The sequence below is a fragment of the Ostrea edulis genome, chromosome 4, assembly GCF_947568905.1.
Source record: "Ostrea edulis chromosome 4, xbOstEdul1.1, whole genome shotgun sequence".
NCBI classification, from domain to species: Eukaryota; Metazoa; Mollusca; class Bivalvia; order Ostreida; family Ostreidae; genus Ostrea; species Ostrea edulis.
Window position 1 is genome coordinate 80,995,834 of NC_079167.1, and position 27,673 is coordinate 81,023,506.

General features: G+C 35.3%; 2 long non-coding RNA genes across 2 annotated transcripts; one reads left to right on the top strand and one right to left on the bottom strand.

Annotated features, from left to right (window-relative positions):
- Positions 1–837: 837 nt before the first annotated feature.
- Positions 838–5,847, bottom strand: LOC125672216 (uncharacterized). The gene is made up of 3 exons (XR_007368888.2): positions 5,808–5,847; positions 3,451–3,657; positions 838–2,832 (listed from the first exon to the last, which is right to left on the bottom strand). It is a non-coding gene; the product is annotated as an uncharacterized LOC125672216 (long non-coding RNA).
- Positions 5,848–18,152: 12,305 nt separating this feature from the next.
- On the top strand, positions 18,153–25,836 carry LOC130054383 (uncharacterized). Its single transcript, XR_008802695.1, has 4 exons — positions 18,153–18,167; positions 18,292–18,457; positions 24,449–24,641; positions 25,533–25,836. It is a non-coding gene; the product is annotated as an uncharacterized LOC130054383 (long non-coding RNA).
- Positions 25,837–27,673: the final 1,837 nt, after the last annotated feature.

Below are 27,673 nucleotides of genomic sequence, written 5' to 3' on the forward strand. Positions count from 1 at the left end.
TGTCGTTGGTCATTTTAGTGCCTTGTATAATTTTTTGTATTTGACCTTGTATCCATGTTGTGGATCCGACACTCTGAGGTATCGAGTGTTGTTGGAACTTTAGTGCTTTTATATATATATATATATATATATATATATATATATATATATAAATTATATATATACTGTTGGTTATTCAAAACTCAAATTTTCGTCGCAACCCGCGTCTTTATCAAGAGACATAAATTACATAAACAAATAGCACACACCACGAAAAACGACAAGTATCAATAAACTACATTGGTACCAATTAAATACAGTTAAGTATTATAAAATTGAAAGGTAACGAGATATATATATTATTGATATTCCTGGAAAGAGTTAACGATCTTGATACTTTCATTCAGAGCGTGATCGATGTCTTCGTTATTGAGCAATATTACTGGTCAACAGGGGATGCTTACTCCTCCTAGGCACCTGATCCCACCTCTGGTGTGTCCAGGGGTCCGTGTTTCCCCAACTATCTATTTTGTATTGCTTGTAGGAGTTATGAGATTGATCACTGTTCGTTATCTTCACCTTGCATGTAACAGCGTCAGCAACCATCTCCTGGCTTCCCTTTGGCTTATTGAAACGTACTTGCAATGCCAATCAGATTTTGTTTCTTCCTTTGGCACATTCTTTCAGAAACATTCACATGTTCATTTCAGATATCTTTTAGCTGTAAAATGAACGCTTCATTCAGCGTGTTCTTTATTTCTAACCTCAGTGGTGCACTTCTTCCAAAGCCATATTTACTGAATGCATGACAGAGAGAAAATTCTTCGTCACAGAAAAAATCCAAATGTTTTGATACCGAATGTAAAGCAACAAAACTTATATGGACTGTGATTTTAATGCAATTTAAGTGAAAATACATAAGAACAAGGTACAATTGTACACATAAAATGGCGCAAAACTTAATATATTTCAAATATGTCTTGAATTAAGGTTGATCTGTGTTTTAAGTTGGATATATATGTCAAGTAACGTATATCAATTAAATCAAAGTTATTGCTTATCTGATAGCATTATTATGCCATGGATAAGACTTTTCATCGCATTTTATCTCGCCCGTGCATAGCTCACATCCTTTGGCGAATTTGGCTCCAATTTTTGGCACTCTAGTTTTCCTTTCAGCTTTTACAAGTTTATTGTGATTTCGAATTATCAAAATTTCGGCTTGAGCATCATTGAATAGACATTATTTGTCGAAATGCGCATCTGGTGCATCAAAATTGGTACCGTATTTTAAGTTTTACATTTTTTAAAAAAGATCTTGATAACTGTTAAATTCCGTATATATCATAAGAAAAATTCATCCACATTATTGTTTATGTTAAGGTGTACCCATCTTTCGATCAAAATGAAATTACTATACATTGTATGTTAATAGAAGATGAAAAATATATTTGAATATGAATTTGTTCTACGGATGGGCTGTATGCAAGGTGAAGATAACGAACAGCGATCAATCTCACAACTCCTATAAACAATACAAAATAGATAGTTGGGCAAACACGGACCCCGGACACACTAGAGGTGGGACTAGGCGCCCAGGAGGAGCAATCATCCCCTGTTGACCGGTCACATCTGCCGTGAGCCCTATATCCTGATCAGGTAAACGGAGTTATCCGCAGTCAAAATCAGTGTGACAAGAACGGCTTAACAATCGGTATGAAACACGTCAGACAGCATTTGACTCAATGATAGGTTGTACTGACGAACTAGATCGTTATAACGACCATAACATTTGCGAAATGCTGACTGCAATCGAGACTGTGGAAACCCTTCTACCATCAACTTGTTTGTCAGTAGCTTACCTCGATTTAAAAACTGACTATACGCAGAACAAGCTCTTGTATATCGAATCAGTCGAGATATATAAATATCATATGCAGGTGATAATGGAATATTGCTACATAAATATGGAAAGTTGACGATGGAGAAGCTTAAATCATCCCGTTTATCATACAGTTGAGTTGTCAGTTTGCCGTTAATGTCTACTTTCAGTAAAATATCTAAGTATGAAGAAGTATGTTTTCCGAAAGGAAAACCCTCTGAATTTATGAATATTTTCATTGATTTTGGCATTTTTACAATTTGATCTCAACTTCATACTCCTGTCGTATAACACAGAGCAATATTTTGATCAAATTAAACATGGTTTGGGTTTGCTTATACATTCCTTTTTTAAATGTTAGATTTTGGGACTCCTACTGAAATCATTCATTTTCTGGGCCAGATGACTGTAGAAACTGTATCTGCCTTTTTATCCAGCACGGGTGTCAGATTTTTAAGTGGTGATAATAGAATCAAGTACCATCGTTGCTTAATCAATTAATAGATTAATGTAACATATTTTGTGATGTTGATCGAACTAATAATACATACTGTACTTTTGTGTTTCAAGTCAAATGAGAAGAATGTAGTGTGAAAGTAGCTCCGTCAATGTTATCATTGAGTTCTTCCCTTCCTTTATGAAATGTGAACACATCGTCCCAAGCATCAGGTCGGCTCCAATCTAGTTGTTAGTTTTATTTCCTTGTATGTAAATCTCAGAATTCGTATACGTGAAATCTTAATACATTTTGAATTGACTAATTTCTATATGCAGTGTCCTACACTTGGGCAGTGAGGCCAAGCATTACCATCGAAATACCCCCCGCCACCCACCCTAACACTATAGTAATAAATCCCTGCGTAACGATGACATCGCAAACGGAACAAAAATGACAGTCCATTGCAGATCCTTTGTAAATTATCCAGGAACCTGTCATCACAGTATTCTCGAGTTTTCCCGTAAAGTCCAGCCTGGAAAGTGAAAGAAAATTCACAAGGTTTTTGAAATCACATGATAGAGATTGATAAAAAAAAACTTTTAAACAAAATACATCAAAGGAAGCTTCTATAAGTATGCATTACTTGGCAGTTGGATTTTTCTTCAGTAATTATCTTCCTATGGGTTTACACTGGTTCGAAATATATTCAGCACATTAAAATTTCTTTATGGCAACATCTATGTTAGCTTACCAAATGCATTGAATAGATTTTACTTAACACAATCATGTCCGCAAAATTTCGCAGAAGGCTTCTTTAACATTTGCATTTTACATCACAGGATTTTACTTTCAAATACCGGATATACATGTATGTAACAGAATCCAAACTTAAAAGCCGTAGACTATTCTGCATACATCTAAAGGAATTTCAAAAGTCCCCTGAGAAGTTTGTTACCTTAAACTAAACTTGACAAAAAAAAAAAAGAAGTACTACGACATATATGGTATTGTATGTCAAAATAAAGTACCTACTAGTCTTCCGTGGGTCTAATGAATAAGAAAAGTGTTCATTCTTAAACCAAATGATATTTTAAAATGATTTCATTGATATATCCAAATCATTACTATCCGTGATGGGCATTATACTTACACACACATAGCACTGATCGTGCATATCACAAGCTGGTTTGAATGTGTCCTTGTAGATGAATGGCAGATCATATGGAATGGAACAACCATTAGCAATGTAGCTACAAGGAAGCTGTGCTGTTGTCTTGTAGAGAATTAGCGACACGCACGATATCCAGAGAAACGCGGAACAGGAAGAACATAGAACCCGACACATGCTCTCATGCAACTGAAATACAGGATGCAGAATTTTAAATCATTTCATACTCTTTCAAGATATGGGCAGAGTCTATTATTCTAATATTTTGATACGGATGCTAATGAATTCACGCAGGTGCTTTGAGGAGAAAACCCTCGCAAAACAGCTCGTAGTTTGAATGTAAGGTGAAGATAACGAACAGTGATCAATCTCATAACTCCTAAAAGCAATACAAAATAGACAGTTGGGCAAACACGGACCCCTGGACACACCAGAGGTGGGATCAGGTGCCTAGAAGGAGTAAGAGCAATTTTAAAATCCAATGATGCGAAAACATTATTTTGTAAATTTGTTGATCTTACAGCTTTACAGTTGAAGAAATTGTGTAGTTGAGACACAAACTTCGTTTAAACAAACTTTGTTTAGTTTTCCAGACACTGTATCGCACTTGCATGCTTGTCTTAAAGGGAAAGGCAACCCTAACCACATTGTTGCTTTTATGAATAAAGTATTACTTACTGATATCGTAATTGACAGTCTTTAACAACAAAAATCCTTGCTTAGCTATTAAATCAATATTGATCTATCACATATTTTAAATAACCCGCCGCAAAGAGAGCGGCCATTGAAGTTTGATTTATGACGTCATACCGTCCGTTCCGTTTTTATTACATCAGCAGCACTGTAAGCATGACAAGTCACGTACAGTTAAGTTTGGAGCCGTATAGATTTGAGCCCATTCTTTCGCAAGAAGTAATTAAGAAAGGATGTTCAGTCGTGTCGCAGGAAAGGCAGACGGTACACGTTGCTTCATACAAATGTCTCGAACCTCAACTTGTCATTACGCAAATGATGGATTCACAGTTTACATAATCTTTCCTTTTCAGATGACTTGTTTGGGTCAGGAATTTCGAAGAAAAAACTTTTTTCACATCTTCTTTTCGCATTAGTGCAAGTTTAAAACTGTTTGACAGAAAGGCATCAACCTATAGATTCGTAACATCTACCACATGCACATCTTAGAATCTCATCAAAACTGGAAAAAACTGTATGACGTCAAAATTATTGATTTTTGTGGTCTTGAATACAAAATGAATACATCATGGCAGCTTCTATAAATGGCGAGAATTTCAATTTATAACCTTTTAAAAATTAGTACTGAGAATATCAACAGAACAGTATGAGAAATTTTTATCATGCGAAGATAACGAACAGTGATCAATCTCATAACTCCTACAAGCAATGCAAAATAGATAGTTGGGCAAACACGGACCCCTGGACACACCAGAGGTGGGATCATGTGCCTAAGAGGAGAAAGCATCCCCTGTTGACCGGTCACACCCGCCGTGAGCCCTATATCCTGATCAAGTAAACGGAGTTATCCGCAGTCAAAAATCAGTGTGCCAAGAACGGCTTAACAATCGGTATGAAACACGTCAGACAGCATTTGACCCAATGCGAGGTTGTATTGACGAACTAGATCGTCATAACGACCATAGAATTTGCGAAATGCTGACTTCAATCGAGACTATTGAAATCCCTGTACCATCAACTTGTTTGTCAGTAGCTTACCTCGATTTCAAAACTGACTATACCCAGAACAAGCTCTTGCATATCGAATCAGTTGAGATATATAAACACCATATGCAGGTGATAATGGAATATTGCTACACAAATATGAGAAGTTGACGATGGGTATATAATTTATCCTATCATTTATCTTGTAAAACTTTTTTGGGGTTGCCTTTCCCTTTAAAACAAGGCACATCAGACCACGGAACTAATGGAGACGAATATATATCATAGTCTTAGATATGCGTCAAAGTATGGCTGTACAACGAACAAAATTCAAGTTCTAAAACCACCAGAGGCTCATACTGGTATAAAATCTTCAAATATACATAATTCTGTTGATTTCTAACAACTAGACCATTTCACGATGAAATCATGCTTAACGCAAAAACGTCGGGTAACAGAAGAGACATAAAAAAGTAAAATGTTGCTCAGTAAATAAATAAATAAATTTAAAAAACAAAACAAAAACAAAAAATCAAAACAAAAAAACCCAAAAAAAACCCCAGAATATAAGAGGAAAGGAAAATCAAAATAAGGTAATTGTTTTATCTTAATCAACAATATAAAATTAAAAAAATAATGTATCGATAAAAGAAAATACCTACATGATATCGATACTGTTACTTAGTCAGACAGCTTTGCTCTACACGCCGTACCTTCTTAACCGTCTTAAATATGCTGTCAAACAGGATGCAGTAATTAATTATCTAATTTAAATTAAGCATGCCAACAAAAACGAGAAGATGTAAGTTTCACGAACAGGATGTTTATTGACCGAGTCACAATCAGAGAATTTCTTAATTCTCTGCGTATTCATATTCCTAGAAAGAAAGAGTTCATAAAACGGCTTGATTTGAATCTTATTCGAATGGAAGTACCCAATAAACAAATAAATGGATATCACAAGAACTGAAACTTTGAGGGAAAAGTTCATAAACTTATATCCCATTACATTGTTGGAGAAAATTGGTAAAAGTTATGTATTATCTGAACATGAAATAAGGAAATTCTGTTTGGTAATAATACAGCATCATTCATTATCTATATCTAGGAACTTCACATCGGACTTGTTGATATAAACGTAGACCAGGATATCTACATTTTATGATTTGATGTTTTGCAAAGATGCAAATATATTCTTAATTGAATTTTAGGTATGCAAAATTCTTAATTTGTATTCAGTCATGACTTTTAAATGCTATATATGTTCATGTAGATCCTGTTCAGCGAATGTTTTGTTCCAGGTTTACATACTAGATGCACCATATCTGTCAAACTGTTAATTGCTCCAGGGGGATCATGAAGCTACACACAGAGGTTTAGGTAATCGCCTCGAAAATTAAAATATTTGTTTATTTATGTAACATTTTTATCATTTGTTTTCTAGAAAAGTGATGTCAAGCTTTGCAAGGAATACATCTGATTCCCTCAACACACCTGTACTGGCCAAAGATGAGAATTTTTTTCTTTTTGTGAATGTGTCATCATTTTCATCGTCATGATGATGTTGATGACACGATGAAAACAATACGATACGATGAACATGATTTACAACAAATGTAAAAGAATAACATTGTAAATATAAGTTACTTCAGTCAGACATGATATTTCATCCTAGCAATGTGAATTATGATGTAGTACATATACTAGAAAAATGTATAACTCTTCCAACCAGAGACAGTAAACAAACATGGTGGAGATAGAGTTATCTTCCGTAATTACACATTTATGAAACCTGTCTACCGAGGTGCATACATGAAGAATACCTACACCTAACACCCCAAATTCGTCAATAGTATTATATATAATGAGTGTAAATATAAATGCATGCATACTTAAATGATGAATCATTCTGACCTTAGCGTATGTATGTCGCCAAATTAATAAGTATCATTCTAATGCACTGTCACTGCATTGTTAACATCACAATAATAACATACAACGTTAACACAAACCAATTTAGAAGTTTTGCTGATCCGTACAAAGATGTGAAGGATGTCAGTGCAATACGAGCTATGGTAAGAGTATGGTTATTCAAAAGAAACCTGAAGCGAGCTCAAAGGCAGATAAAACTTAATCTAAAGACATAAAATGAGAGTTTATTCCCAAAAATGAACGGAAATGTTTTAAATTTCAGAAAGTAGGTATTGCTTCTGAATGAAGGTCAAAGCATATGAATAGTGTAGCTAAAACAAATTCAAATGAGGGACAGCCAATCTGTTTTGTAAGTACTATTCCAAAAGATTATGTGGTAGATTCTAAGGTAAGTAGAAAATCTACAACCCTGACGTCAGCATGTCAGAAAACTCCAAGTTCTATCATGCCAATATCTGCAGGCTATGTTGATGGGGAAAAAAGTGACGGTATTGGGGATACTGGCTGCAGTGGAATTGTTATAAGAAAAGGTACAGTGTCAGAGAAGAGTTTCATATCTGGGAAGGAACAAATATGTATATTAGCTGATGGTTCAAAGGTCACAGTTCCCATAGCAAAGGTGTACATCGACACTTCATACCTTAAAGAATGGTGCATGGGGAAGCCATTCATGATTTTACTGTTGTTAATGTACTGACGCAAGATCTCCAGAAAAGATAGATCAAAATTGGCAAGTAAACACTGTATAGACAATACAACAGAAGAAAACTAAAGATAAGCCTTACCCTGCTCTGAAGGTTCCCGGAAGTATTGTTGATTGTTGATGTATTGTTGATGTATTGTTGATCCATAAACTATGGAGCTGACACAGGATCCTACATTAAGAAGATTACCCGAGTATGCTACACAAAACCCTGTTCATTCGAAAACGAATGGAAAAGTCACTTGGCATAAAAAAAAACCATGATCTTTGGTTTTATGAATTTTCCATGAGTGATGGTAGAGTATTTTCACAGTTGTACCCCAAAAACTCCGTGAGGGTGTTATGAGAATAGCACACGATTCCTTGTTGGCAGGTCACGTAGGTATTCAGCGTACTGTGACAAAATCGACATCTGAATTCTTTTGGCCAAGTTTACAGAGCGATGTCCGACGCATCTGTCAATCTTGTGCCATATGCCAACGAACATTATCAGAAGGCAAGATGTGTAAGGTTCCTCTTGAACGTATGCTACTCATAGATAAACCATTTCAACAAGGGTACTAGGTACTAGGTACCCAGAAGCAGTAGCTCTATCCCGTCCGCATAGAGACAGAACGAGTAGCGAAGACCTTGATGGAAATATTTTCACGTGTTGGTGTACCGCGGAAGATGTTAACAGATATGGGTTCCCAATTCACATCCCCCCTAATGAAAGAGGTGAGTCGGCTCATATCTATTAAAAAGTGGACAACAATACCCTTTCATCCCAATTATACTGGATTAGTCAAACGCTGTCATGGTACGTTGAAAATGAATCTGAAGCGTCTTTGCTCGAAAAACCTAAATATTGGGAGAGGTATATAAGTGCATTGTTGCATATAGAGAGGTACCACAAGATAGTCTTGATTTTTCACCATTTGAGCTTGTGCACGGTAGATTTGTTCGAGGTCTTATTTAGATTCTCAAAGAGTTGTGGACAAAAGAGAGTAAAGATCAGGACGTGACGACACCATATCACTATACTTTGGATCTCAAAGACAGACTCAAAACAAAGACACAGCTGGCAAAGGAGAATCTAGAAATATGACAGGAGGGCAAGTAATCGAACCATAAAGGTAGGTGAAAAAAGCCTTAGTATTATTACCAACAGATAACAACAAATTTTTGTTACAGTGGAAGGGACTTTTTGATGTTACAAAGAAGGTGAATAGGGTTGACTATCAACTTAATATACAAGGAAAGATGAAACCTTTCCACATTAATTTGCTGAAAAAATATGTGGAGCGAACAAAAGCTGAAGTTTCACCAATACTTTCAGACAATAGTGTTTTCTGTTTAGTTGTTGCAATGGCTGTTGACTGCGGAAGATGAAACTCAGGAAGGACAGTTAGTTGAGTATCCTTAAATTAGTAGAGAGACAAAAGGCATTAATCTACAGAACAGAAAGAACATATAGCATATGTTTTACAGAAAGATGAGGACGTACTCCAAAGCCAACCGGGGCTCACATATATCTTGGAACACGACATAAGGATGGTCAATGAAAAACCTTTTCAGGTAAAAGACAAACAAATTCCATACAAGATGGAAGACAGCATCAACAGAAAGGTAAGTAAGACGTTGAAAATGAATACCATTGAACCTTCCGAGTCTCCATTTTGCTAACCAGTTTTTATAGTTCCCAAGAAAAACGGTACAAATCATTTTTGGCGTTGACTACAGACTATTTAACACCAGTCAATGCTTGATTCGGAACCAATGGCAGACTCTGATGAGATGTTTTCAAAAGTTCTTTTCTAAAATTGGTTTGTCAAAGGGTTATTACCAAGTCTTCAAAACAAAAACAGCATTTAAGACGGGAAAGGGGTTATTTCAATTTCAGGTTATGTCACTTGGGCTTTTAACATCGCTTGCTACTTTTTCCCGATTCAAGCGCAGGGTTATTTCTGATATGGATCACGTGGATAACTTTATTGATGATATCCTTATGTATACTATGACTTTTGAGCAGCATTTGAAAGTTCTTGAGAAGCTTTTTCAACGTCTCCGTGACGCTGGTCTGATTGCGAAACTAAGTAAATGTTCAATTCAAGTTTGAACGGTGTAGGTCATATTGTGGGTAGTGAGCAGTTGAAACCAGACTCTGATAAGTCTCAACCATTAAGAACGCATCGAGGTCTAGTACCAAAAGCAGTTTAGGTCAGTTTTGGGTCTATTCAGTTTTTACGGAAGTTTGCTAAAATATTTTACCACATATAGACCTTACCAAAAATGGTTGTCACACGAAACTTGTTTGGGAAAAGTGCCATAAGAGTAGCATTTCAAACTCTGAAGTCCTCTCTTACTTGCTTACCTATTTTGAAATTGCCTAATCTCAGTGATAGTTTTGTTTTTAAACCAATGCTTCAGACCGAGATTTAGGTGCCGTGCGTTTTCAACTTGAACAGGACAGGAAACTTCTGTTGCATACGGAAGGAGGAAATGGAAAGGGTGATTGATTGATCCTATGTTGTTTAACGCCCCTCTCGAAAATATTTCACTCCTATGGAGACGTCGCCATTGCAAGTGAAGGGCATATGCTCGACACTTACGGACTTTGAATAGGGAGGGTTCTTTATCGTGCCAAACCTGCTGTGACATGGGGCCTAATTTTTGCGGTCTCTTCCGAAGGACCGCACCATTTAGTCGCCTCTTACGACAAGCAAGGAGTACCGAGGACCTGTTCTAACCCAGATACCCACGAGAAGGAGTGTGAATGTGCGTATGCAACAATTTAAAAAGAGTGTTTGGTTTGAGAATTCAAGATGGCGGCTAGAACTGGTGTTTAGTTTCGGCACGGAAAAAAAAGAGGTGTATGTTATATTTCTGTGTGTGTTAACTGAAAATGCAATAATACAACACTTCAATAAGGTGTTGTGGATGCATTTTGGATAAACTATAAGGCATAAAACATTGCTGTAGCAGTTTAAATACATTCATTGTGTTTACTGTGTGTGTTACTGTGTCTGTGTGTGAATAGAACTCATGTCGAGTGAGGGTAATGAGAACCAACTCGGAACGTGTAAAGAGGAAACTTAATAGTCCATCAGATAAACAAACCAAAATAACTCGCAGGAGGTTTCTGTCTGCATCCCTCCCAGACCTAAATGTAAAAAACACTTTTGGTGACAAAGTCAAACTCAACAATATGGAAGGTAATTGTGAACTGGTTACTACAAGCAATACTCTTTGTCTGATCCTACAACATGTACCAATCAAACTATAACAACCGATGCTATCCCCATTGCTCAACCGCCCCTTATACAATCCGAGGGTCATACATACAGTTTACCAGGTCTGATTTATTCGGCTATGAGTGACCAAAGTTTCATGGAACAGTTAGTACCTGTACTGGCCAATGTCATCACACCTTCTATAGAAAAGGCTGTCCAATCAGTATTTCATCAGCTGACAGAGACATTAAAAAAACAACTGAAGAGATCAGTGAGCTTAAAAAAAACTAAGTGATGTAGAGGAGTGCAATACAGATTTTCAGAAGAATCGGTAGATGAACTAGAACAGTATGGCAGGAGAAACTCCTTAAGGTTCCATAACTGTCCAGTGCCTACCCAACAACATCAGCAACATCATCGAAATCGTGTAGACACCGACGCGATAGTTACAGATCTGTGCAAGAAGATGAATATCGATCTGACAGACGATGACATTTCCCGATCCCATCCAATCGGCAAACCCAACAAAAGTGGAAATATACTTGGACGAATTTGGCTCCACTTGTTTGGCACGCTGTTTTTGGCTATATTTAGCTCCAAAACTTCATAGTTATTTCGGATTTCAAACATTTCGGTTGAGCATCACTGAAGAGACATTATTTGTCGAAATGGGCATCTGGTGCATCAAAATTGGTACCGTTTAAGTTTTACATTATGACCCCTGGGTCGAGGCCTCTGCTGGTGGACTGTTAGTCCCCGAGGGTCTCTACAGCCCAGTAGTTAATACTTCGTTACTAGCTTGAAAATACGAATGTATATTTAATTGCTGTGATAAAATTTAGAAATTCATTTCAAAATTAAGAATTATCTCCCTCATGCATAGCTCTTATCCTTGGACGAATTTGGCTCCACTTGTTTGGCACGCTGTTTTTGGCTATATTTAGCTCTAAAACTTCATAGTTATTTCGGATTTCAAACATTTCGGTTGAGCATCACTGAAGAGACATTATTTGTCGAAATGGGCATCTGGTGCATCAAAATTGGTACCGTTTAAGTTTTACATTATGACCCCTGGGTCGAGGCCTCTGCTGGTGGACTGTTAGTCCCCGAGGGTCTCTACAGCCCAGTAGTTAATACTTCGTTACTAGCTTGAAAATACGAATGTATATTTAATTGCTGTGATAAAATTTAGAAATTCATTTCAAAATTAAGAATTATCTCCCTCATGCATAGCTCTTATCCTTGGACGAATTTGGCTCCACTTGTTTGGCACGCTGTTTTTGGCTATATTTAGCTCTAAAACTTCATAGTTATTTCGGATTTCAAACATTTCGGTTGAGCATCACTGAAGAGACATTATTTGTCGAAATGTGCATCTGGTACATCAAAATTGGTACCGTATAAGTTTTACATTATCTTCAAATTGAAAAATTGAAAAATCAAAAACAGTGTATACTCAGAAAAACGGAAACTCAAAAACACTAAAATATTCTTGACAGAGGACCTAACGAAGTACCGACAGGAAATGATTCAGGAATTGGCCAAATCAAAACGCGAAGGTGAAGTGAACTCATACTGGACGAATGACGGGCGCATCTTTGTGAAATTTGAGGAGAGGGGGCCAAGACACCCGATCCGCTCTTTCAATGACCTTTACCACATTGTGTCAAGGTCAGGATCTGATTAATATGGACCTCCATACGTATTCATTATCACAGTCGCACTTTGATTTAGCATGCAATTGTATTATCATCACTACCATTATATTATTATTATTATTAGTTCCATTTATTAGTTTTGCATTGTATATGTACATATACACCTGTACATGCATCTTTTTACTTATATATATGCACTCATTACAGAAACATTGTAACCCTCATGTTTCCTTCTAAAGTATGCTGTTCCTACTAGAATATGTATATTTGTACATAACGTTTTTGTTATTTAACCTAGATGCTACCAACAGGATTTTGGTTTTGCCTAGTGATGAACACAGTCACTGTTTTCTTTTGTTGTTTGTTTACCTTTTTACTTTGTTCTTTCTTTTTAAACCGATATCAAAGGTCACATTGAAAATGTAAATGCAGTATGTGAATATACCATAAGTTTCGTTGCGGTAGGTTCCATGACAACACAATGTATGATTTTTCTTATTTGATAATGGGTAATACAATTGAACAATATCGAACCGCAATTGGACACTACATGTATATTACTGTAAATGTAGATGTACAACCAAATCGCAGTTATTTCGCATGATTTTGTCTATTTTCTAACAGAGTGTCTTAAAAAGTATATCTTTTGGAAAATCATACGTTTAAAGAGACACTACAGCTCATTTTGCGCAAAAATCATGAAATGACAATTTTCCCAGCGTTTTCTCAATTTTTGTTGCATTGTTGAAAGTATGAACTTTGCGAAAATAACACTTATCTAAAGTTAAAAATTATCGTTTTAACGTAAAAATTAATACTTTTTGATGTCCTATACACAAAATATCGAGTCTCCTCCTTTCAATCTTCAGACGCTTGCGCATAGACAGTAAACAGTGTAGCATGTCGTCCAGAGAGAGAAAGTGTAGTTGATAGATCTAGAATTTTGACAGATTCTGTGAGAAAAGAGGTAAAATTAGAATGAGATAAAACTCATACGTGAAATAAAATTTACCTTGGTATCAGTTTGACCGTTGGAAAACAAAGAGCTCGGAGAAACACATGTAAATCAGTGGCGGATCTAAGATTTCCGAAGAGGGGTGTGAAAGTCAAAGATTAGCCAAAGTAATCGGCCATTCTGGTGCAAAATTTGGATTTTCATTCACAATCTGTGGGGTAAAAAGGGAGGGGGATCCTGGCCCCCTAAATCTGCCATTGAGACTAGCTGCGAAGATACCACGTTTAAAAGTAAGTGCTATTTTTATCTGAACACGACACGTGTTAGTTGTAAAAACATCGGTCAGTGGGAACATGGAAGGTTTCTGTTGAAATAATGATTTATAATTACTTATTTTAAGGAGCAGGGAATAATCTTATACTTGAAAGGTGAGTGTGGACCCCCTTGAAGGGGAATTTAAATAATTTCCTACAGAACACCTTTGCTGTCATTCAAAACCACATGATGTAAATAAGCATTCAAAAGTCCGAGTCAGCATGAAGAAACCTTTGAATTCCGAACGATCTTCAAAGCGCAGTTGAGAGTAAATTGATGCATCCCAATTGTTCAAAATTGTCAGTATCGATATGAAATTTATCATTTTATCAATACATGGTTTTAAAAACACTTTATTAAAATGTGGAAAATGAGCTGTAGTGTCTCTTTAATGTCAAAGCTGTGCAAGAGGTATTGTTTATGAATTACGTGTTTCAAATTATAAACATACTTTTGTTTTTATAGGGAGATGTTGAAACAAACCCAGGGCCATTTCATGTAACACAATTTACACTGGATATTTTCCACTTGAACGTAAGAAGCATTAGAAATAAGTTCGACAAGTTTTTGAGCTTCGTGTTAGACTTTGATATTTTATGTTTCACAGAAACGCACCTGGACGCTTCAGTTATGAACGACGATATTTATATAGATGGATTTAAATCAATTTTTCGAAAAGATAGGAATTCACACCGTGGCGGTGTGATTATATATGCATCCGATTCATTGCGCATTGATAGACGTTATGATCTAGAATCTACGGATACCGAATGCATATGTTTAGAAATAGGTGATCCTACCTGTAATATTCTTCTATGTTGTGTATATCGTCCTCCGAACGCCGAAAATTCATTTTGGAAAAAAACTCGAATGGTCTATTGAAAAGGCTGCTGAATTATCGGATAAATATCATAATTCTAGTGACGTAAATGTAAATTTCTTAAATCTCTCAAACACACACATAGTTAATGAAATCCTTCTAAAATATTCCTTTGAAAACACGATCCAAGAACCTACAAGAATCCCGGAAACTCTCACAGACCCAATTCTTGTTAGTGAAGCTATACAAGACGATGTATTGAACTCGGGGACAAAAGCTGTAGAAAACACTCTTAGTGACCACAAAGGCACATACATCTATCTTAAATCACACTCAATCCAAAATCAGTCATGTGAGCGTAAAGTTTGGTTATACAAAAATGCAGATTTTGATACACTAAATACACTCTTACGTAATTCAGATTGGAACAAACTTATCAATGACACGAAAGATATACATCAGGCGGAGAGAAATTTTCTACAACTTTCTTAAACCATGTAAAACAATGCATTTCGGAAAAAAACAATCACTACGAGACCTAAAGATAAACCATGGTTCGATTTAGCACTGCGGAAAATAAATCGTCTAAGAAACCGCGCGAAAAGTAAAGCGCCCCCCCCCCCCCAAACAATTCTGATTGGGATATTTTTAAAAAAAAAACAACTACGTAACAAAGTTAACAATATGAAAAAAAAATAGCGATATCAAACTTTTATATTAATATAGAAGCCAATCCTACTGATGCAAGTATCAAAAGTTCTAAAATGTATTGGAAACTTCTGAAAGATATATTTAAAACTAAACCTAGGACCGAAATACCACCGCTTCAGGATATTAAAGAAAATGGTGATGTACATATTACATACAGTGATACCGACAAGGTTGAAGCGTTAAATAATTTTTTTGCGTCGATTACACGAAGATGAACCTACATTTCCAGCATTTTCTTTATTTTGTAATAGTGTATTCAACAGCATTAAAATTGTGGAGCAAAATATTATTGACATAATTTCTATTCTCCAGATCAACAAGGCTGTACGGCCAGATAAAACAATTAATCGGTCTTTAAAAGAATGTGCATTTCCACAACAATGGAAGGTAGCTAACATACTTCCTTTGTTTAAAAAAAGGCGACCCATCAGTATTGTCAAATTATAGACCTGTATCATTGTTGAGTTGTGTTGGTAAAATTATGGAACGTGTTATTTTTAAATATGTATACAATTATTTTCACTCAAATGATCTTTTTTACAAATACCAAGCTGGTTTTTTACCTGGTCATTCAACTGTCTATATGCTTATTGAAACATATGATCATATAGCGAAATCCATAGATGAGGGCAAATGTTGCTGTATGGTGTTTTGTGGTTTGTCAAAGACCTTTGATCGTGTATGGCATAAAGGACTTCTTTTTAAGTTACAAACTTATGGAGTGAGTGGTAACTTATTACAATGGTTTCAAAGCTATTTAAATTTCAGAACTTGAAGGGTATTGCATAGAAATGTAATAACTAATTTCAAACCTTTACATGTTGGAGTCCCTCAAGGGTCCGTATTAGGTCCTCTTCTATTTTTGATATATGTCAATGATGTTGCTGAAAATATGTCAAGTTTATGTAGGCTTTACGCTGATGATAATTCTTTGCAGAACCGTTCTACCAATATCTATGATATCCAATGCGTGCTGAATAATGATTTACTTCGGCTTGAACGATGGTCTAAACAATGGCTGTTAAATTTGAATCCTTCGAAAACAAAAGCCGTCTTCTTTTATACAAAGACAAATACGTATTTCCCTTGTCTACATTTTCAAAATTGCAATTTAGATTTTGTGTCAATACATAAACACCTAGGTAAAACTTTTTCACATGATCTCACATGGTCAGCTTACATTGATTCGCTGTTAGACGATGCTTATAAAAAACTTGGACTACTTAAAAAAATTACAGTTCAAGGTCAGTTCGAAAACTTTAGCTATTTTATATACTACTTTCATTAGACCTCCTCTAGAATATACCTCTGAAGTATGGGGTGGGTGTTCAAATCAAGATTCTGAAAAACTTGAAAAACTACAGTTAGCAGCAGCAAGATTGGTTACTGGACTAACATCATTGGCATCACGGGAATCTCTATATTTCGAAACTGGGTGGGAACCACTTATTGTTAGAAGATTGACAAAATTAAGAGAAACTATGTACAAAATTTATCACAATATGGTACCCGAGTATCTGAAAGAAATTTTACCAAATATTCGTTCTCATGAATCAAATTACGTTACAAGACAATTGCAAATGGCATTCCTAAATGCAGATTAAACATCTTTATATCATCTTTTGTAGCAAGAGGGGTACGTGAATGGAATTCCTTGCACCTAGGAACAAAGGCAATCTACGACACTAAGCTCGTTTAAAAATTGTTTACGCCTCCGAAAATCGCACCTTCCATCCTTTTTTCTCATGTACAAAATATACCGCTCCAAGGAATGACCTATTTAATGCTATTTTTAGAATGGATAATTTGCATATAGTAGACACGCATGTATTATTATGGGGAGATAACGCAATCAGTACCACAGAAAATGAAGAATTATTTTCCTATGTTCAGTTATTTATAAAGAGATCTGGTCGTTTTTAGTTGATGGAATTTTCTTAGCGATTACTTTGTACGTACTACATGCATATATTAATCAATTGTACATACATGTATATATTAATCAATTGTACATACATGTATATATTAATCAATTGTACATACATGTATATATTAATCAATTGTACATACATATCTACAGATATAATTTATTATATAATTGCTTTATGAAAACTAATCATCTTTCGACGTTTGATACCTTTGTGTTTCATTTCTTGAACATTATCACATATGTAATCAATTGTCATATAGGAGAGGTCGTTTTAAGTTTTGAGAACTTGTGCTCAATCCGTTAGTTATGCGTGTAACATCCAGACAATAAAAAATATGTTCAAAACCATGATCTAAATAAAATATATGCATAATCTAAAGCTATATGACATTGTATCCCCTCTTGCAATATTGAAATGTTTAAAAAATCTGTAGGTTTTTAAAAACACAAATTTCCGGATATGGTAGGCTATGGTTAGTCAAAATTTGACTACTATACATGCATTTTCATCACCTTGAAACCAAGAGCAAGGATCAGTAGATTTTTTTTTGAAAACAGTCAAATGCAATACATTTTCTTCATTTAATATGAAAGAAACATATTTCTATCGTTTAGACAAAGACAGTGCCATAAAATGTATGTACATTAACACTGCTTGTTTTAAAGTGATGTCTTCTATTTTTAGAAACAGCTGTACTCTGGGAAAGGCCGTTAAACATATGTTTCTTCGGGAATTTGGTCAATATACATCCTCGACAAAATACATGCAAATGTTGATAGAAATCTGTAGGTTTTCCAATATTAAGATGTGGTATGGGGAATTACCTCAACTGTTCTTGCCATTCAGTTCTCTAAATGATCACTGAAGAGATTGGTATCTTTATACATAAGTATGTTTTTTATTCAACAGGAAGAATAACATTTCATAGAACTTAACCTGCCAGGAAATTGTCAAGGAGTGTCCTCAAGATGCATATTATATAAGATCGGTGTTACTGAAAATTTAGTATCAAGCAATCCCTGGTAGAGAAATAAAGCACACGGAATTGCAAGAACAGACTCACATCTGAATTCAGGTATTGTTTGTCGCTTATAATTTATTTCCAATCTATGCTTATCGGTACTTTTTTACATTATAAACATTCTTTAGCTACATAGAATTTGCTACATGATCTGCCAGTCCTCTTTTATCTCTTTTTTCTTTTCGTGTGTATAAAGCAATGTTAGCGGTCATTTTAGTTTCAATTTTTTAATGTAGAATCGTGATTTACTATTTCAATAACAGAAAAAACTAAGGTTTATCAACGTTTGTTATTGATAATTGTGCTAGAAAATATATTCTGAGACTCTGAATGAATTATACCTCATATAAAGAATCACTAGTAAAACAGAATCTGATTGGCCGAGAAGGTCATGTGACCGTTGTGTTTGTTCTGCAACAAAACATCGTGTTCCACCCCTTCGGATATCTTTGTTTCACTTTCGTGTCCCAAACTTCCACCAGAGTTCGTTTGCTCACAAACCAAACTCTTCCACTTAGGCATTATGGGATAGCGATTTCTAAGGCCGCGTATACTGTGACGTCACTATAGAATGACGAAAAAACATAACGTCAAACGTAAACAACTTTCAAAACAAGAACGTAAACATCAAGTTCACTACTTTACACAATAATTTGAACAGAGTCTCCCTACTTTTTAATGATATTTTGATCATTTTATGTTTAAAATAAAATCCATAGTTTTATATTAATGCTATTAATATCAATATCTTCAAACTTTTAACTGTGAACTACTTCTTTAGTGTTATTTGCCTGCGTGATAATCGCGGACTCACAATATACAGATCTGTATATTGTGCTGCGTCACATAGGAGAGGTATATTCGTAGGTGACGTAATGAGGCCTCGACGGGGAGTTTGTTTCGTGTCCAGTTAAATGAACAAACCCGAGTGTTCCGAATGACGCAGGTAACAACAAAAACACAGCCTCGTGCATTTGCATATATTTAACTTCAAACGAAGTTTATTGTGACGTCACTATAAGTTCAAGTCATTGTACTTCGTACATGTAGTTCGTAAGGCACAAAATATGCGGGTCTCTGATATACATTCAAATCGCTTGGTTTTGGTTGGTAGAAAAATCAAGCAAGTAAATCAGCATCCATGGAGAATGGAAATACAAAAACTGGTTATCATATCACTGGAATTCGTTGTTTGTACCTCCTAATACATTGACAGTGCGGTGTTACTGTTAAAGCAATATCAGCTACATACAATGTATAGTTGAGCGGACTCCAATTTCAAATTTATTTTTGTAGTCTTGCTTTGTTTTGGTATAATAAACAATTTATTGCATGAATGTTCAGGACATATGAATATTTATTCACCCAAGAAAATCATATTATTAGGAAGTCACTCGGAGCTCCAAAATAATGATCTCCTTAACTAGTGAGAGTACCATCACTATTTCTTCACAGTGGTGGGAGAGGACCACTAATACCCTATCCCCAAAACTTCAGTTCCCGGGGCAATCTCTCACCAGAGGGTGTATTAGTGGAGCGTAGCGGGAACGATAACTCTGGGTAGAGATTGTTCCCGGGGTAAAGGTCTTCGATGATTCCGAACCCGATGTTTTTCACTTAGTGTAATGCGTTATGCATAAAAATTGGAGGGGCGGATCTCCGTAACTAGAAAGATTACCATCACCATTTCTTCACAGCGTTTGGGGTTGGTAACTTGCACCCCATCCTTATAATTCCAGTGTGGTGTTGTTTTATGCGTATAGAAATTTGAATTGCGAACTGCGTTCTGGAATGCAGTTCTCTATTGAATCATAATACATTTATATGAAAAATATTGAATTGCGAATAGTGAACTGCGGACTGCGTTCCAAAATCTAATTGCCTGTTTCTGATGAATATTTAGATGTGATAGAAAGAAAGTTAAAGGATGATATTTTTAATTCTATGGAATGGATGCATAAGAACAAATTGATAATAGATTTAAAGAAAACGCAATGTATTTTAATAGGAACGTCACAGAAATTATTAAAATGTAGAAACCTTTGTAAATGTATTAATGTTAGTGAAATTTTTATAGAAAATGTCAAATGTGCCAAACTTTTAGGTGTTTACATCGGATAATGTCTTACATGGTCTTATCACACAAATGCCTTATGTATATATATAAAAAAACGTAATCAGAAACTAGTTGTTTTAAGGACACTGAGTATTTTTATGTCAAAGGAGGCACTATTCAAAATTTACAATACTATTGTTTTTCCTCATTTTAATTATTGTTGTAAAGTATAGCAGGACACAAAGAACAAGACAAATATTGATAGACTTTTTAAATTACAAACGAGGGCAGCAAGGATCATTTTATAGATCAAAGTTCATGTACTTCATTCAATGTCAACTTCTTGTACGCTATCAAATTTGAGATGGATGCCTTTGATTGATTATTTTATTCATCGAAAAATTATTCTTGTGTTTAAATTTTTACAGCATATAACTCCAGATTATTTGCATGTTTTTAGATTTGTAAAAGCGTTAAACACAAGAAATACAAGCCAGAGCTCTACTAATTTTATTTATGTTACAAGAGCCAAAACAGAATATTTTAGATCTTTATATTAAATCAGCCTTTTTCAAACATCATTTTCATCCTCAATAATACTCAATTGTTTATTGACTCTTTTCATTTAGTTCTTATCTGTATGTATATAAACTTTGATATTTCCATGTTTTGTGATATATGTTATCGATATGTATACATGTTATAGACAGGGCCACAATGTAAACTAGTTTATACAACTAATTGTGCAATCCTGTATAAATAGAGGATATTATCATTATCATTAATTATTACAAAAAGTCGTAACAGTGACTTCTATAATCATGGGAAAAGAATATCGTATTTAAAAATGTATCGATGTGTCAGATGTATATATAAATATTATAATTATCAATCTTCATAAAATGATAAACATGAGCCTAGTCCAAAATGTTATAAGTATAACTAACACTGAACACCTACACAATTTTATGCTGATTATGTTGTAAACCAATCGCAACTTCTCGGCTTGTCGGAAAGACCCGATAATTTGTGATTTCTATGATGTTGCCTCTTTCTGGGCGTTTCGTTCTTGAAAGAGGGCGTTGACTTTCCCAAATCGGAGCTCCGTGCCATCACTCGTGACCTTCATTCATATTTATACTCATTGCGTATGTGCCATTTAAATACCGATAGGATTCCCCAGTACTAAGGGCAAGCCTAATACATTTTATGTATCAATATATTTTACATGTAGTCTGAAGATAATTTTTAAAATCGTGAGAATTAAATTGTATTCTTTCTATCTGAATATCAGATACAATGTATACGGTTACATACGGTTACATGTTGCGAGTGTATCAAATATTTAATATACTATACTACTACAATCCAAAAGCTCTTATACTCGTATGTATCATTTTCTACAACCAACAATTGGAAATTGTACATGACTCTGACAACAAAACAAAATATGGGAATTTAATACGCATTAATAAAGTTCAACATTATTCGAAGTACACACACCTGTAAAACTTCATTCAACATAGCAATTTGCTACTGGAATACATATAAACTCAAACTATATAACGGTTATTTACCTTGTTTGGCCTTAAAGTTTTCTTCCAAAGGTTTGCAAGGTTCACAACGGTTTTTCGTAAAAGGCACCGTGCCTTTGTCAACAACTTTCATTAAAAAAACATACAAGTTCTCGTTAACAGCCTCGACTATTAAAACACAGGTATTGCATGTTGTAATCGGCGTGTTTGTTGAGAGTCCTATTCACAAAGGTTGGAAGCTTATTTCTACGATAGGTGCCAGGATATAGAATTAATATTTATTTAACTAGCGGCCACCACTTAATTTATGTGGTGGCCGCCACTTGATTTAACTGGCGGCCGCCACTTATTATCTGACGGTCGGCAGTTATTAACTTGCGGCCGCCATATAAATTAACTGGCGGCCGCCAGTTATTTTATCTGACGGCCGCCACTTAATTTATATATGGCGGCTGCCAATTGCAAAAACAATGTAATTCGTATCGCTGAGTGATTATTTTAGAAAGATTTAGAATAGTACGCAAACACGCAGCATCGTTATTCAAAGTGTATAGGGACAGTCGGAGAAAAATTGTCTTCTACAATTGTTGACAAGCAGAAAAGGAACCTAAAATGCCTCTTTTGTCCAAACTTCGTACTCCTAAATTGGAGGTAGGGGACTCCATTCATCCTTCAATTGATCAGTTCATTCATTATTTATTTACATTTTTACCATTCATTACTACCACCAAAAGAGTGGGGTGGGGGCCAATCCGCCAATTAATCTTATTTCACATGTGAAAATAATTTAGTTTGCATGTGAAAATAATAGAAATTGAACGTTAAAAAAATGGAGGGTCAGCCCAGTGGTTCTACGTATTTAACAGCGCAATCAAAAAACAATAATTTAATGCTCTTAATTGTATATACATGTATACATATATATCACATACATATTACTAAGCATTGGGGAGAGATTGCACCCCTTTCATTTTGAGAGAGAGATAGAGAGATAAAGAAAGAAAGAGCAATTGAATAACTGGTGACAGCCATATAAATGATTTAAATTGAGTGGCGGCCGCCAGTTAATTTATATGGCGGCCGCCAGTTAATTTATATGGCGGCCGCCAGTTAAATTAACTGGCGGCTGCCAGATAATAAGTGGTGGCTGCCAGTTAAATTAATGAATATTAATTCTATACCCTGGCACCTATCAGCTTCCGTATATTTCAAACTCTATATACTGTTATCTGGTATCACACCGGTAATTGTCCAATCAAAATGAACTTATCAATTGTAGTTCCATATATTTAAAGAAATATTTTTTTCCTTGCGCGATTTTTCTCATTTCCTCTTCTTCTTTTCTAAAAAAATTTGTACCCCTGATTAGGAAATTTTGTGTAATTTGTAGAAATAACCAAGTGTATACAAAGGAACTATTTGTTGTTGGTAGCTGAGGCTACTTCCTGAGGTGTACTCCGGCTGTTTACACACATGTGAAAAACACGTGGATTTGAGGGTAGTCTTGTTTGCGGGTAATTTATTTTCGAAAATGCCGCGTAGGGTGTAGTTTTTCTGGTGTCGGCAGACGCGATCGGTAACATAGAACGTGTCTGACTGCGTTATTCGGCATCAATTTTGTAAACTGATTTTTAATGATTTTTTCCCCTCTATAGTAATATATAGTGAAAATAATTACCGGTGTGATACCTATCTGCAACGCGTTGCGTATACGTTTTAGGGTAATAAAATCCCGAGTATATATTACGATACCAAAATATACATCGGGTTCGTATTCTCTATAAGAGATTAAACTGACAAGAAATATTTATGAACAATATCGTTTGCTTCAAGCGGCTTATTCCGTTATACCATTTCTCTTTTAATTCATTTGTTCCTCTTTCATATGCACATGTCTATATCAACATTTTAACAAAACATGTGCCCTAATTATCATAAATATTATTTACGAAATTAAAATATTACCATCATGCTATTATAGCATCTAACATTAAGACGTTGCAGGCAATGCTCCACAATAAAACGACCAATTTTCTCGTAGAGCGTTGCAAATAACAGGAGTATATATAGGGTGACGATTCTTATTTCCTCCGTTAGGAATCAATATAAAATGTACATAAAGGGGAAGTTTCCCCGGGAAGAGGGTTTTCTTGGGGGGGGGGGGGGGGTACCAAATCATAGAAAACGGGGCTCGGTTTCTTTTGGGGGGATCAAGCTAAATAAGTTTATTAGACGGAATTAGGCCCTTCTCTAAAAATCAAGCATATACCAACAACGAAATTACTTCATATCGTATTATATGAAGCAGAAGTGGGGGACTCTGTGGTGTCTTTTATTTTGAGTTCACTGGGATATATCAAATCGACATTTGAATGAAAGTTATTATTGTTAATAGATAATAAGTTGTCAATATACATGTATGTGTGATGTGCAATATTTCTGTCTTTCATAAAGAATTTTGAAAATGCGTCCAGTTCCTGTAGCCCTGCTTCTATGGCTGGTGTTTTTGATGCTCTTGTCGACTGACTCAGAGGCACTGTACTGTGGGTTTCGATCAGATGGTTGTTCAGTTCCAGACGCTCTCTCATTTAACTTCAAAAATACGTTTAGACCAGCCTGCGAAAAGCATGATCAATGCTACATTTGTGTAAGTCTATACCAAGGTACTCTTAACATTAAAAGATAATAAAAAATAAAGGGTTTTTTCCCGCTAATTTGACACAACAAATTGACAACATCTTCATTTTTTATGCTCCCCTAAAATTTCGGACATGTGGCCCAAGGTATCTCAAGGTCATTTTGGAAAGGTCGAGTTCACTCGGAATATATAAAAGTTCCTTATTTCAACAGTATTTGACCTACAAGTTCCCATTTCTTAAACCTTTCATCAGAAATTGATAATAATTGATCACAAATATTTTTTGGGACAGGATCCGTTTGGATCTAGGTCGTGTTGGAAAGTTCAAGGGTCAATCAAAACATACCTTATATAAGGAAAAAGTTTCTTATTTCAACAGTATTTGAACCGGTATATATAGATCATAAATCACACAAATAAATAACAGGTAAATGACTTTCAAACAAAGATCAATCAAGGTCGTATTGAAAAGGTCAAGGTTACTCAGAAAATATACCGTGTATATGGGGGAAAAAAAAACTCCATTTTAACAATACTTCAATAGTTATTATGTTGGACCAAGATCTCTCAAGGTCATTTTGGAAAGGTGAAATTCATTTATAACATACATGTATACTTAAATTTGGAGGAAAAAGTTTATTTTTCACCAGTTTTAGAACAGGTATTGATCTTTAATCACACAAATAAGTAATAGACAAATTACTTTTCGATAAAGGTAACTCAAGGTCATTTTATAGGTCAAAGTCAAACAACATATACCTTATATAAACAAATACCTTCATTTCAACAGTCATTGATCATTGTATGATTCGTCACATGATGTAGTTCCTTGCTTAGATGCAGTCAGGGGAGCATTCGTCAGTTTTATTGATATTTTTCTTTTCTTTTTTAATTCTATAGGGCGCACGTTATTATGAATCAAGAGACGACTGTGACAGATACTTCCTCAAGAACATGCGCAGGATTTGCGGATCATTTCGTGGTGTAGCTAACTCGAACTGTCATTCAGTTGCCAATATTTACTACGGCATGGTTCGAATGTTTGGGATGACATATTATAAAACATGTCCAAGATATTACTGCTCAAGGGTCGCCCACTGCATAAATTGAAGATTATGACTTGGTATACCAAGTTGTTATTTTTATGAAATTAACAGATGTTCAATGAATTTAATGAAATAAAGAACGTCATACAACACTTGGATTATTGCCTATCTGATTTCAATCATATCTTTACATGGTGTTGGGTGCTACCTGTAGGTGAGAGGATCTAAAGATATGTTTTAATCAGCTTGTCTATCAGAGAATGTCAATAAATGAATTCAGTGTTCAGAGAAACAGGAAAGTAAATGTTTCTTAAACTTTATTTCTTAGAAATTGTCTGTATATTTCCTCCTAACACTTTATACAAACAGTATACAATTTTTAAGATTTTGAGGTCAATACGGCAATTTACGTACTTGATAAGCACAATACTTACCGAGCCCTGAGGTACATTAAATGTAGTACTTTAGGGGTAGATAAACCATCGTCTTGACCAAATAAATGTCGAATTCCTCCATAGACGCCTACTCTTCAGAAGTCAGAGTTATCCCCGCGCTCACTCTACCATCATCCCATGTAATCTTTCTTTCTCTCTCTCTCTCTCTCTCTCTCTCTCTCTCTCACACACTCACGCAAACACAGTCTCTCTCTCTCTCTCTCTCTCTCTCTCTCTCTCTCTCTCTCTCTCTTCCACGTTAAATTATATAACAGAGAGAAAGATAACTGTGTTTGTGCTAAATACTTTAAAAAATAGTGGCTCTATTTTGAGAGAGCCAATTTCATGATGTAAAACTTATACGGTACCAATTTTGATGCACCAGATGCGCATTTCGACAAATAATGTCTCTCCAGTGATGCTCAACCGAAATGTTTGAAATCCTAAATAACTATGAAGTTTTAGAGCTAAATATAGCCAAAAACAGCGGGCCAAAAAAGTGGAGCCAAATTCGTCCAAGGATAAGAGCTATGCATGAGGGAGATAATCCTTAATTTTGAAATGAATTTCTAAATTTTATAACAGCAATTAAATATACATCCGTATTTTCAAGCTAGTAACGAAGTACTTAGCGACTGGGCTGTAGAGACCCTCGGGGACTAACAGTCTACCAGCAGAGAGCCAATACGCAAGATCGTAAATACCGAGTTAGTGGAACTCTCTTGTAAAGAAGTCCGGAAAAGCGTGTCGATCTTGGGCATTTTTTGTTTATTCAAAACATGGCATCGGAAGACGATTTAACCTCCACGTGCTTTCCACAATTAAAAGCATTTTTAGATGAAAGGTGTGTAAAAGCGTCTGGATACAGGAAAAATGAACTTCTGAATTTAGCTCGCGAAGCTATATATTTTGACGCAAGCTCTTCTCAGCTTTGGGAATTTCCTGGCTGACAGCAGTGGGAAAAAATCCACAACATTTCCATTAAAATATATCAGTTGTGGATATTTCTGCGTATTATATTTCTTTCTTGAATCATTAACTACAGTCTACTGCAATGCAATGACAGTCCGCCATTGTTAAAATCGGGTGAATCGATCACGACAAAAGTTGCAGAACTGGTATTATTTACCAACATGCCCAAATTCTCGCAAACTCTAAGTCTCGCGAGACTTTGAAAGGGAAAAGTAAAATTTAAAACCAAGACAGAAAAAGTAGTCGCGATCTTGCGTATTTCATGTATGAAAAGTGCTTCATACCTATGAAGTTGCAAATTTATAGATTTGCTTACTTCACCTGTTCAATTTGATGTGTACTTTGTAAAAGTACCAATTCTGTAGCTATTTCGTACATTTTACTCAATGCTTATCGCTTGTACAGTAGTTGACTTAAATTCCTTTTTTTTTTTTTTTAAATTTTGTTCATCATGATATAGTACTGATGGATTTCTTTTTTACATTAAGTTAACATGGTAAGTGGTAAAATGCTGTTCATGAATGTTCACTAAAATTAAAACTGCTCACAGTGTTGTTTATGCCGAATCTAAAGATTTCAAACCATGACA